We start from the raw sequence: 14,072 nt of genomic DNA on the forward strand, positions 1-14,072 counted from the left end.
ATATTATGATGATCATAATCACGCAAATTTTAATTTTTAAATTTAAGATAAATTTTTTAAGCTTTAAGCAATATCATATTCAGCAAACATCGTACACCATGTCACTAATCAACACCACCTTTAGTGTTTAAACCTTTAATAATTGTACAAAAGTTTTTATATTATTCTTATTTAACCTCCATTGAAAATTATTTTTCAAACCATGTCCATTTGTGGTTTAGATTTGGAAAATCCATGTTTTTCTCATGGGCAACTATATGTTGCGTGTTCACGTGTTGGGAAACCGTCGAATCTATTTGTGTTAGCTAAAGACAGGTTAACCAAAAACATAGTGCACCGATTGGTGTTAAATTAAATTGAAATTGAAAGTATTTATAATTCAAAAAAATAGATATTAAAGTTTAAAAGTTTAAGACTCTCTGCCTTGCCTATCTCATTCATGAGTTTAAGCGTCACATGTTATTTACTGTATTATACTGTAATATACTTATATTTGTTATAAAATTAAATGGAAATAATAAATCTGATAAATTTTTATTTTGTACCTATTGATTTCTGCTTAATATCAAGTGTAAGAACATTTTAATTAATTGTGTTCAACGTACTTCCCCTTCAAATCTCAATCCAGTGAATTTGTATACCAACATCAACATTTTCGTCTTTGTTAGTAAATAATTTCATTGTACTAAATGGTTATAGTAGTAGAAAGTCAATTAAGGAGATCACCATATTTTTTAACAAATACCATCTGTGTGAAAAAGCATAGTGGACTCCGTGACTGATGTTCTCTTATTGTTCCTCTTAGATTGTTTACTATAATGTAATATAACAAAAACTTTAGCCACAGCAACGCGTAGCCGGGTCAGCTAGTAAGCATATAAATAGGTACAATATATAACATAAACTATCATTATTAAAAATACATTCTGATCTACCAACCTCAAAATAGATATTCGTATACAATCATGAATTACTAACTCGCCTGTCATTGATTTCAAGCTTTACACAACAATTTCGGTGACATATATTTATTATTCATATGAAATGGCGAAGTAGGTACACTTGAAATGTTGTAGCCTATTGTACATTAGGAGTAAATTTAATTCTCTAACGTTTTGTTTATTTCAAATTTATAAAATGTAATTTGTTATCGACAGTTAAATTGATCAATCATGTTCAGGGCAATACAACGTGATGTTTGGTAAGATGCTAAATAATGTTTACTGTTTAGTGGCAAATACAAATACTACATTATATTTGTGTCAGATGTCGACAACTGACGAGTGTCGTTTATAACTATAAGGTTTTACACTTCTGCGATTTTATATTTGATTCTCAAATACCCTTCGTATGATACTATTTATATTACTAACACATGGAAATCCTAATTGCACGAAATTATGTACAAACATATAGATATCATTTATCAAAAGATAATATATGGATAGGCCACAGGTCATGATTTATCAGTGGTCGTAACTCTTAAAGTCGTAAATGATGGATGGTTTATAATATTTCTTAGTAACGGCGGAAATGTTTAAAAATATTATTCTATAGAGTTGAAGAAAATAGTGATAATAAATGAGATGGGTAAAATAAAACATCGATTAAGAATTAAGATTATTTTTTATTTCTATTATTACTTTTTAAGAAGCGGTGTTACAATAATTCAGTAATGAAAACAATAATTGGTGAATTTTAGGAATATTAAGATATGATTTATAAAATAGATGGATCACTTAATAGTCGATATGGACAATATCTTATAAAGTACTAGTTAGTTTCTATTATAAATCAGTTTATATAGTCAATATGAAATAATTGTCACCATTCAAGCAACGTTGCATAATATTGTTTCATTCATATAATTTATTATACAAATTAAAATTACACATATTTTTAGACAATAGTCATAATCATTTTATATACATTTAATTTCACTTTGTATTCTTTGGCTTATAATTTTTGTTTATATTTTTGATTTTTATGATATTTTTGTAGTAGGTACCTATAATATTTAATATAACTGTTGAATAAAATCAAATAAGGACAACTAACAAATACACAGTTAACGCTGTTAAAAGTCAAATAATTATAATTCAGACTCATTCCTTTAATATCAGTGCTGCACTCAGAAATCTTGAGATTCAAGGCTAAAATAATTTTTCATTATTACTAATAATTATAATCCTGATAAAAATATAGAATACGTATACATTTTCAGGCAGTTCCATTTTTAACATACGTATGAATTCCGTTGGTAAATTATATAAATATACATTCAATTATACATCATACAACTAATTATACAATATTGCTATAATAAAGATTAAATAAATTAAAACTAAATTTTCTAATTATAATTGAGACAGGTAGATATCTAATAAAAAAATCAGGAAAATTTAGTACTACGCTTTAAATGTTTTATTAAAACGAAATGCAAACTTAATGAATATATTAACTACTTACATAATATACAGTGTAAGTCTTATTCTGTAATAGGTAATGCAAAATTCAAACATTTAAGATAGGCTGTGACATCAAACGCGTTGCATAATTAATTTTGATTTTAAATTGAGAAAGAAACTGTGACTTAATTGACGAATTTAATTTTGATTTCAAATTAAAAAAAAAGTAATTATTATGTCGGTCAAGAAATAATACGGCGGATTTGACATTTTTTTTTATAGATTAAAATTAGTATCAGTAAATTTTACATGTATTTTGTAAAAAAAAAAAAAATACTATAGAAATTTATTACAAAAAAGGGATGATCACCCAAAAAATTAACATTTTGTTTTTTATTAATTAACTTTTGATAGTGTTAAAAATTTCACAAAATATAGTATAAATTCCTCGTTATTTAATTACTTATAATATATAATACTAACTCTATGGTACATTGAACATTGCATGTACATTGTAAAGTATATTTTGCCATGCGTTAAGTAAATAAATTATAGGTATATATATATATATAAAAAAATTTAAAAAATAGTTGCATTTTATTTAATTAATTTGTTAATTAATTATATATCAATAATTTACGGTATTGATTTGTAATAACTAATAAATAACAGCCAGAGCTCAATAGTAATCATGAATAAAAAGGAAAAAAATGTGATTCAAAATAATCGTTTATATCCCATTATTATAACGTCGTATTTATCAATAGGGGAAAAAACCAGCCAGTTGAGTACGATAGCGATAACAAAATACGACGTACTAAATGACTTTAATAGGGTCAAACTTAAATATTCATGAACTCGAGCTTATTTATTATTTTTATTTTTGAACAATTTGAACTTTTAAAAATGTAATCATCACATTAATAAAATATAATAGTAGGAGAATAATCATAGCAATAAAAATAAACAGATGTATTTAAACTTGAACTAAAAAAAAAAAAAAAATTGTTCTACTGTCAAAGTCATACTTGATCATAAAAAAGTTTAAAGTTTTTCAACATAATCAAATTCAAAGGTCCGACGAATTTCGAACCGTTCGAAATTCTTAAAATTCGGGATGTTCGAGAATTCGAAGAGTTCAAGAAACCATCTCTATAAATAGGTAATATACGTATTGAAGCCTATTGAAACATGAAAGAAAATCGTAAACAAGAGAATAATTTTCTAATATTTTTCTGTATAACCTTTATAGCTAATACATATTATTTTCATAACTTCTAACGACAAAAAAATTCAGATATTTTTGATTGCCAATTAATGGATTTAAATTCTATCACTGGGTCTTTATAGTTAGAATATTTTCATTGGCCCAGTCATTAGCTTTAAATTATGATAATGAATCGTTCAAATAAATTGTTCTTCAAATTTCAGTGCTTCAATAAGATTCAAAACATATAGACGAGATATAAATTTAATAATAACTTAACTTTAAGTGCGCAAAGCGAAAAATAGTTCTAATAATTGTTAAAATTATAACAACTAATTTATAATGAATAAAATACGTTTTAACTATCTATACTATTAATTATATAAATACATAAAATATAATTGTTGTTATATCAATATTAAAAAAGTTCATTCATAGTTATAGTTAGAGTCATAGGTATATTTGATTTTTCTCTGTACAACACAAAACTACGTTGCATAGTAGCATAATATAATATATTATAATATAACCCTGATTATATTAATATACTCCTTATAATATTATGTTTCACCCATCATATGAAAAATAGTTCTGTGTCACACGATTTCATACAAAACATTTCCGTCTACATAATTGATCACTGTATAATATTGTACATAATTATACATAGTAAATGTCAAAATTTAATTAATTATTCACTATAATATTTGGGAATTTATTTACATAAAAGATCGTTATAAAAATAATCCTTTTGGTTTAAAGCTATAGCCTGTTATTATTATAGTAACAAAGTTCAACATTTTAACTATATTGTTTGTTATGATACCATTCGGTTTTTAGAAATAAAATAATAAAATAGTTCTAATAAATTAACCAAAAATATGCAGTCTCATGTCAAGCGTACAAAACAAATGATACAAATAAATTTAAAATTCAAACAATAATATTGTAACTCAGCGATATTTGAACTCAAGCAATTAGTTCTGGTACCAACATCTTTTGAAAAATATAAAAAAAAAAATCACCACTAAGATAATAAGGACGTCATTCGAGAAGTATTATTATTATTATTTATTTTTTATTGCAGTAGTATAGGTACATGGTTTTTTGATGCTTCTTTAGTTTTTTTTGTGCATAAACGATAAATATACAATAATAATAATAATAATAATGTAAATCAAGTTACTATTTGAAGAGATATTAACTCTTCCTTATATTATATATACATATACTATATTGTCTCAATTTGCTGATCATTAGTATGCAATATCTATAGCTATAATAACAGGAAAATGCAAACAAAAATCGTAGACCTTGAAAATAGTTTAAGTATAATAAGTACCTTGTAATACCTGTGTACGTATTATTATGCGTAACAACCCTTTCAATAGGTTTTAACCTCTTTGAAGGATCTTCCACGACCTGTATACAATAGACTACTCAACAACGATGCTAAGAGGATATCTTGAAGTGGCTATTTTGGTGAATTAATACCTACACATAATAATGTTTGTTTAACTATAAAAAAATAAATCTTATTAATAAAATAATATAAATATAAAATATTTAACTAGAACATAATTTGTATATTCTATACACGCTATCATATTAATATAAAGATTATAAATTAATCAAGCTGAAAATTAATATAATTTTGTAAAATATTTATTTTTTTAATATCATGATTATTGTTATCAATCACGAGTACATTTATTTTCACAATTATTTGCAATTTTATAATATGTTAGGATATAGATTAAATAAATATTACATTATTAAAATACATTTTTTTATAAAATGATTTACGTCAACTTATCCCTAATTGGACATGAAGCGTACACTTGTTCTTTCTACCTTACACATATAGAAAGTTTGTGTTCAGTGGAATTCATTTCGTATTTTTCAAATACATTTATTATAAAATTATAATAATAATAGATTGTAACTTTTCGATCCTTTTTAAATCTACTGTAAACTCACTGGTCAATGATCTATGAGCCGAATCAAGTAATGTCACCAAAGTCAGGTTAAGAGATATAGGATTTGATACACAATTACAAAAATGTTAACTATTAAAATATACAAGATAAAAGTGACGATTTAAGGAATGTTAATAAAATGAATATAACCTGAGGGTAATCAAGTTATTTTATATTTCATACCAAGTATCTAATACTCATAGAGTATACCAAAGAAAAAATTAATTAAGAGTTGGCATTACATATTATATAGGTATAATAATATATACACAAAATTAAAATATTAAAATTTATTTTTAAGGTCTAGATACAACAGTTCTGTTGTATTAACAGTATAACATTTTTTTTTAGGGCTAAAGAAATGAATTCATGTATATAGATAACGTTAATAATACTAATAATATAAAGATGATGTAATAAAATAATATTTTGGTATTAAGTAGGCGTATAAAGAAGAATCAGGGAAATTAATACGAATAAAAAGATTATCCTCAAAATCATGATTTAAAATTTTTTTTTAAGGGATATATTAATAATGACATTTATCTTTATTTTATACTTCTTAAAGTTTATTTTTAACAAATTTATATATTTATTTATTGTTTATCATACGAGCACGCTTAACGGCTTTTATGAATTTTATATCATGAAAATATAGCTTAAAATAATTAAAACTAATGTGTAACAATAATTAAATATAAAATTAAAAGTAATAATTATATTAAAATAATATTACTGATATTGATTCAGGGCCTTTATAACTCAATATTCAAACAAAAGGTTATTTGTATAAAATAGTTTTTAGATATCCTAGGGATATAAAACACAACAATCGATCTGGAACGAGTATTATTTAAAAATGAATCCTTTCAAAAGTTCTATGGTTATCGTTTTTACCCTTGATTAATTTAAGAGAAACTCAATTTCTAGTTGTCACGTCTAGGGTCCAGTGATGGAAGTCAAATTGTTGAAATATGTAACATATAATGATATTCGTACTTCAGATTGAATTGGTCGCTGCTTGAACAACGGGTTACCAGGTAGGTATTTCATTTGTTTTTTTAACAACAATTTAAGCGCTAAATGAACAGAAATTGAGACATTTTATGTTTAAAAAACAATATGTGACCGATTGTCAATTTAGCTTTTACAACAGCAGGTTCTTGAGAAAATGTATACATTACAAAGTTAAGCTGTTGATGGTAATGTTGAGATGATAATGGCAATCGTCATGTTCTGGTGTAATGGCGTTTGCCGATAGCTTAGTCGTGTTTTTGGGTTATTGAAGAGCGGCACAATAAAAAATAAATTCGATAGTTCTTTGGCAAAAACATGATATTTGGACCAAGAAAGACAGATCTGATAGAGCTTTACTAGCTACGGTTAATGGTCGAGGTAAAACATAAAAAGTTAACGGTCGTTGGCTTTCCAACGATGCAGTTTTAGCGTGGGTAGAATGTCCAACGTACGTATTTTGTGGGAAAATACAACTTTAGGGTACTAAGTGAATGCACGTATCAGTGACAGTGACGCTTAGTAGTAAAACCCGTAGTGACATCGGAACCAAGACTATTAATTAAAAATATTATATTATATGCAATGATTTTTTTTTTTTTTTTTAATAAAATCTAACAAACTTTCAAGTTGTCTAACAATCTCTAACAACTCTCTAACAGATTCATTAGACTATTTTGAAAGTTGAATTAGTTTTTGAGTTATTTTTGCGCAGCTAAGTTTACATGGGTCAAGTTTAAACTAAATTAACTCGCATAAAGTTTGTTGCGTAAGAATAATAGTCAACTTTTAAAACAGTCTAAAAAATGTATTAAAGAATTATTAGAGATTTTTAGGTAACTTTCAAAGTTTATTAGAATTTATTTTAAATGCTAGAATACTTAACTTAATGCATTGTTATCTTCACGGCAGCAGTACAAAATTTTGCTAAAGCTTTTTATTTGACTCAAACCACGCATTTCAGTTTGTTAAATATTTTTACTTAATAACTTTAAAATATTGTTTTTGTACTTAATTTTCGATGATAGAACATATTCAACTTTGGACTTTTACAATGTTGCTATCTCCACGGCAGTAGCGCTAAAGTTTATGATAATTTTTTTTATTTCACAGCAATAGAACAAAAGTTAGTATTCATTCACATACTTACTTTATTAGGTTTAGTTAACAAAGCCAGACAATTTTTAATTATTCAACTACTTTAATATTGTGAGTATTGAAGATTAATAAAGATTAAAGATAATTTAATTTTTTTAGTTAGAACAGCTTCACAAAAATAAAATACCAAACGTCACAATTCCATAATCCTATATACACTGGATTCCACTTAACGTGGGTACGTTGGAACCATTCCCGTTTGTCCGCATTTAAGTGATTCTCCATAAAAACCAAAATTAGTTCAAAAAAAAAAAAAAAAAATTGTGATATCAAAAAAAAGTTTTTATTTTTCACGCGTGAATCATACAATCGAAAAAAAAGTGTTAAATTATTATAAAAATAAAACTAAAAATAACATACTAAATAAAATTACGTTTTGAATGTGAAAGGTATACAAAAATTGTAATTGCCCGTTGTCTAAGCTGTTTAGTGTGCATCTGGTTTACAAAAGTGGCACATGCTTCAAGCTTATCAGACAGACTACCCTCGTTACTCCCTTGTGTATATTCAAACGCTATGATAAAATAAATATTGCCCACACAAAACGAACCAAGTGTCCATATTATGCGATTCTTTTTAACCTTGTTTGTATACATTGGGATTGGGGCCAGACCATTTTGCTCATATTAAGCGGATGCCCATATTAATCGGTGTCCACATTAGGCGGAATCCACTGTATTATAAAAAATGGAATACCAACGCATAGTTTTAAGTTCATATACTATGTTATTTACATAATATTATACCTACTCGTAATAATATTATTATATAATTGTAAAATACTATGGATAACTGAAGGATTTTAAGAATATAATATAATGATAAAATAATATATTGAGGTGTCAAGGGAAAGTCACCGGATAGCCATTAGCAGAGTACCGGACGCATTTGAGTAAGCTCTGTAATTTTGAGCCAGTACGGACTTGGATACACATATCATGTAGGTTTATTAGTAATCGATAAATTTGTGAAATGCAAATACTGTGTATAATATCGTGTCATCGTTGTCGTGACGAGGGTAGTTCGCCGTTTCGACGGTATTACAATACCTACGCGATATTTCACTCTAGAAGTGTATAATATCGCTTTTGTATATGTAGATTTTAAACACAATAATATTGTTGTATCATATTACATTACTCTTGTACTTAAAAATATATATTATTCAACGTCACCCCGCTAGAGGTAAAAATATTATTATAGTACACATAAAGGTAATTCAAATTCTTCGATACCTATGACGATATTCCCGCAATATTAAAATAATATTTGTCTGGATATTGCGTGTCAGACCAGGATAATCCTGGCATGTTTTATTCCTGGTTAGTGTGCGAGGCGGTTTTTTTTAATTTTTCACAAACACGCCTCTATATAATAATAAATAAAAAATAACGAGCGATAACAATCGTTACATATACATACTATATCGCTGCGTTTGTCCACCTCGATAACACGATCGCGATCGAGCCACAACCAACTTTTTACGAGTTATTTGTTCGAATTTTCAAGTCCGTTTTTGGAACATGCAATTTTATTGAGTTCATCCTACAAAAATATTAAAGTTGAATGCACTTAAGCTACCTATATTATTCCTACCACCACACTGTTTCTCTTAACATCATTCTGGAATTTGTAAGTCAACCAATGCATAATGTATCTATAGTGTTAAGTTAAACCGCCAATATTTGCACACTATGTGCATCAATTTCAAAATGTACATGTTACTTAGAACTTTTAAAAATGTGTCTACCCAGTTATTATCAGATTTTAATATTGGTACCGCATTGTGTATTTTAGTCATCAATTATTTTTTTTAAATATTATTCTTAAACAAATAGCACAAAATATTAAAAACTATTTACATTGTTTTTATCACTCTACATACTCAGTAAGTTACTATAAGTCTGAAGTTTATGTTAGTCATCTACCAATTTATATTTGTGATCACATTTTAGTTGTTTTAGAATTTTAGTTAAATAAATTATAAAATGATTTATTTGCAACAATGTTATAATTCTATTCAAATCTTTTGTAGGAAAACAAGACAGTATTTATTTTTTTATGTCAGTGGTTGGATGCTTAAAGACCAGACCCTAGTATTAGCTTCTGGGCATCTAGAGGATTTTATACAGGATTGTATTCAGCGTATATGCGTGTTGTATTCTATTACAGTAAGTAATAACTGTGCAATAAAATTATTAAATTACGTCGAGACATGTTGCCTGCAGTGGTGGATTAAAATTGATAAGTATAGTTATTTTATGAATTCGTGAGAAGAACATAGTTATAACTTAGTTTGTTATATATATATATATATTTTTAAAGAATAGTTACTTTTATAAATGAAGCCATAAAAAGGTATTTGACAATCAAATAACTGTTGAATCTATTATTGCCTGTCGTTAATAAAGTTTAATTTATACAAAAGCTCCATATATCGGCCAAAATAAATACTGATCGTATTCAATATTCATATATTATATTATAATTAAAAACTAAAAAAATATGAAAAATCAAAATCGTTTAAAAAATCATTAAATAACAGCTATTTATATTTAATATAAAATTCAAAATAAATGGCTATATTAAGTAAATTATAAAAAATGTAAAGAAAAACTCCGTGGAGACTGATCAAGTTTTATTTGTATGAGCTATACTATAGTACTATATAGAGATATAATAATAATAATAATAATAATAATAATAACTAATAAGATCTTATCAGTTATTAAGTTAAACTTTATTTAAAATAACAGTTTAAACATTTTATGAACCTAATTTTAAATAAATTTATTTGCATCTATATTAACTTAAAATGATTGTATTAATACAAAACATTATACTAAGCCAATCTAGAATATAAAATAAATACATGTTTACTACTACAAACCAATGAATTATATTCATAATAATAAATTATCATAGGTTATGCTCCGTTATAATTTATATTTATTATTAAGGTAATTACCAATATAGGTGTATATTTAAAATAATATACTTTTTTACGGTATATAAATATTTTAAGTTGAACTAATATAAAACTGATATCCTGATACAAATTTTATAAAAATTTAAACGTCAACAATTTTTATAAAAAAAACCATGCTATTATATTTTTAAAATTTTTAAAATTTTACAAGAACAACTTACATGGTGAACTATAATATATTTTAAAGCTTTTTGAGCAAACCTAATTTTTTTATTTACATAAAAATAAAAATAATAATAATAATAATAACAAATATCCAAAAACGTTAAGTACCTATAAATAGCTTAAAATTAGTATAAATATAAAATTTATAAAATTTAATTATGTATAGAAAGAGATAATTTAAGTAACAGCGGAATATTTAAATTTTTTATGGTTAATATTTTTTGATCATTCAAAATATAATAATAATGGTTGAAGTCATTTGAGAATAAACCGTTATTTAATTATTATTTATTATACATATGTTTATTTCATTAATAAAAATGAAGATAAATTTTGTACTTAATTTACAAAATTTTAGATGATATTTAAAATAAAAATTATATAAATTTTTACCTACCAATAATTAGCAAATTATTGAAATTTAACTAATTTTGTCAATATTCTACTTTTAAACACTTATAAAAAACTTTTAATGATATACTTTCAATATGTTTTAATTGATATACAAAGTAGGAAAAATCTCATATTAATATTTAGGTTAATTTTGTTGCAAAACAAAAAATTTACCATACATAAATCGATCAAAAATAGAATTTTATTTTAATTTTTAATTAAAATTGCATACCATGTCTACCACAATACCAATTATATTATAATTTCAACCTATTAATATGAGGGTTTGCTTTAAATTTGAATATATTCTAAAACCTTTACCTATATCATAATAATAACATAAAAAGTAATTATCAATGCAATTATTATTAAGGTTTGTTCATTAACTAATTAATAAAAAATACAATGTTCATTTTGGCCATGTTTTAAATTGTATTTTGCTACCTGCTGTAATTATTTTAACTAAAACAGTATTTCAATCAGAAACGAATTCTATTAGTTACTACTCATTATGCTACATTATTATGGTTGACTTTTTGTTTTTTACAGGTTTTCTGATTTCATTAACTTCTTTATTAAGATTTGAATCCAATCCAAACGTAGGTATTTTGAATTATTTCCAAGTACAAAAATTCAATCCTCGCATGTCGTACAATAAAACTATAACACTATACTTACCTTAGCATATACCGTTTGGGTACAAATGGATGATTGATTTTTAAATGAAACTTGGTTAGAATCTAACTTATTATAAGTAAAATCCCACAAAAACTTAAATGCTTTTGATGCGATTAATTTGCATTTATTAATTCATTATCTATTAAATTAAAATAATGCGTAACACGCATTTATTCCTGAAAAACGAATAACATAATAACCGCAGTGTTTATAATTTTAATTTTGATAAAATCCATAGTTATATACAATCAGACGGGCCACTATCCCATTCACGTGGTCAGAAAACGGGACTGGCTGCTGCCCTTTGTTCATTTTAAAGCAAGTAGGTATATGGTATTATTAAATTGTACACCGACAATAACCTGACGATATGCTCATGCCTCATGGCATACAATATATATATGTATATATATATTATATAATATCAATAATAGCTACAATGACACGAGGCAAGCGCAAACAAACATTATAATAATAATAATATACCAATAAATAATAATACCGTACGTGTTTGGGCAGCCATAGTATTACAACCGTAGCGAGACGAGGGCGTAAGTAGGTGTTAATTATATAATGAACCTATGTTACAAATTACAATATTATTTTAAAGCACTGCGCGGATTTGCGGCTGAATATTCAATAAACACAAATACTTACACACACACACACACACAAAATACACAATACACATACATTCTCATACAAATAAAAATAAACCATGACCTACCAAAAGGTATTTATCGTTGGCTTTGCGGGAATATGCAGAATTCGTAATTTTTCAGTTTAATAATAAAATATCTCCGGGGCCAATCAATGTTATATTTTAACAAAGTCTTGAACAATAGATCATTTCTAAGAAAATTCCATATATATTTATTTATTTTTTTTTTTTTTTTGTGTGTTTATCCATTTTAATTTTTAATTAACAAAACAGCTATTTTCCGCTTTGTATTTTTTAATCTATTAAAAACAAATTATTAAAATCGATAAAGAATATTGACCAAATTTCAAGAGGATAAATTACTAATAAAAGTTATTGTTAGCGGAAATAATACTTACTTATAATTATCGAACCGTAGAAAAAATAACTACTCAGAAATTAAAATGAACGAACACAGATTTATGAAAAATTAAAAAATTTTAAATTGTCCGGTAATAGTTAGATCTATTTTTACGAAATTTAAAAAAAAAAATCGGTTTTGCAAGGATAATTAAGTCATTTAAACAAATGTGATTTATTTTAGTTTTTGATATTTTACTATATAAAAAATTTAACTTACTTTAACTATTGGTTGAGTATTACTTAACTTATAGTCACAATATTTTTTATAAAAATTTAAATGAAAAATATCGGAAAAATTCGTGAATTAAGTTTCATAAAAGTTGTGTAACCTTTATTAAAAATAAATAAAATTGTATCCCGAAAAGTTATACTTAAAAATATTAACAATTAAAAAAAAATAAATATACTAAAAACTTAAATAAAACAACAATCAAAATACTTATAATTAAAGCTCAAAGTTTGTCGAATTTGTATGTTTCTTTATTGAATTATTAGTTTTCACAAATTAATTTAATAAAATATCAAAAGTTTTTAAAGCATAATATATTAATATAAAATTGTACTTGCTTTTTTTATTTTAATTAATCGTATATTTCTTGATTTTATGATTTGCAGTGTAAATTTAATAATTTTAGAACATTTATTATTGCTGATTAATAACACTTTTTATCGTAATATTTGTTAATACTATAAACAGATTTAAAACTTAAAAAATTTAAAAAAATAAATATTGATTCAAAATCGTTATCATGTGACATTGATATAAACTCATGACTAACAATATTGTACTATACTTAAAAGCACATATCTATTTTACATGACAAAATATAATGCTATGTATCTATTATATTTGATTTTTTTAACACATTTATAGATTTATCAAACCATTTTAAATAATTAGACGATGTCTAAAAGAGGAAAAGTTACTGTGTTTAAAACATTTTTATATAAGAATTTTAGTATTAATAATGCGTAGATCAATTTAGAGTCTTTTAGGAGTTAATGTATTCGGTGAAGT

The sequence above is a fragment of the Melanaphis sacchari genome, unplaced genomic scaffold, assembly GCF_002803265.2.
Source record: "Melanaphis sacchari strain LSU unplaced genomic scaffold, SCAv2.0 Contig26_pilon_pilon, whole genome shotgun sequence".
Taxonomy (NCBI): domain Eukaryota; kingdom Metazoa; phylum Arthropoda; class Insecta; order Hemiptera; family Aphididae; genus Melanaphis; species Melanaphis sacchari.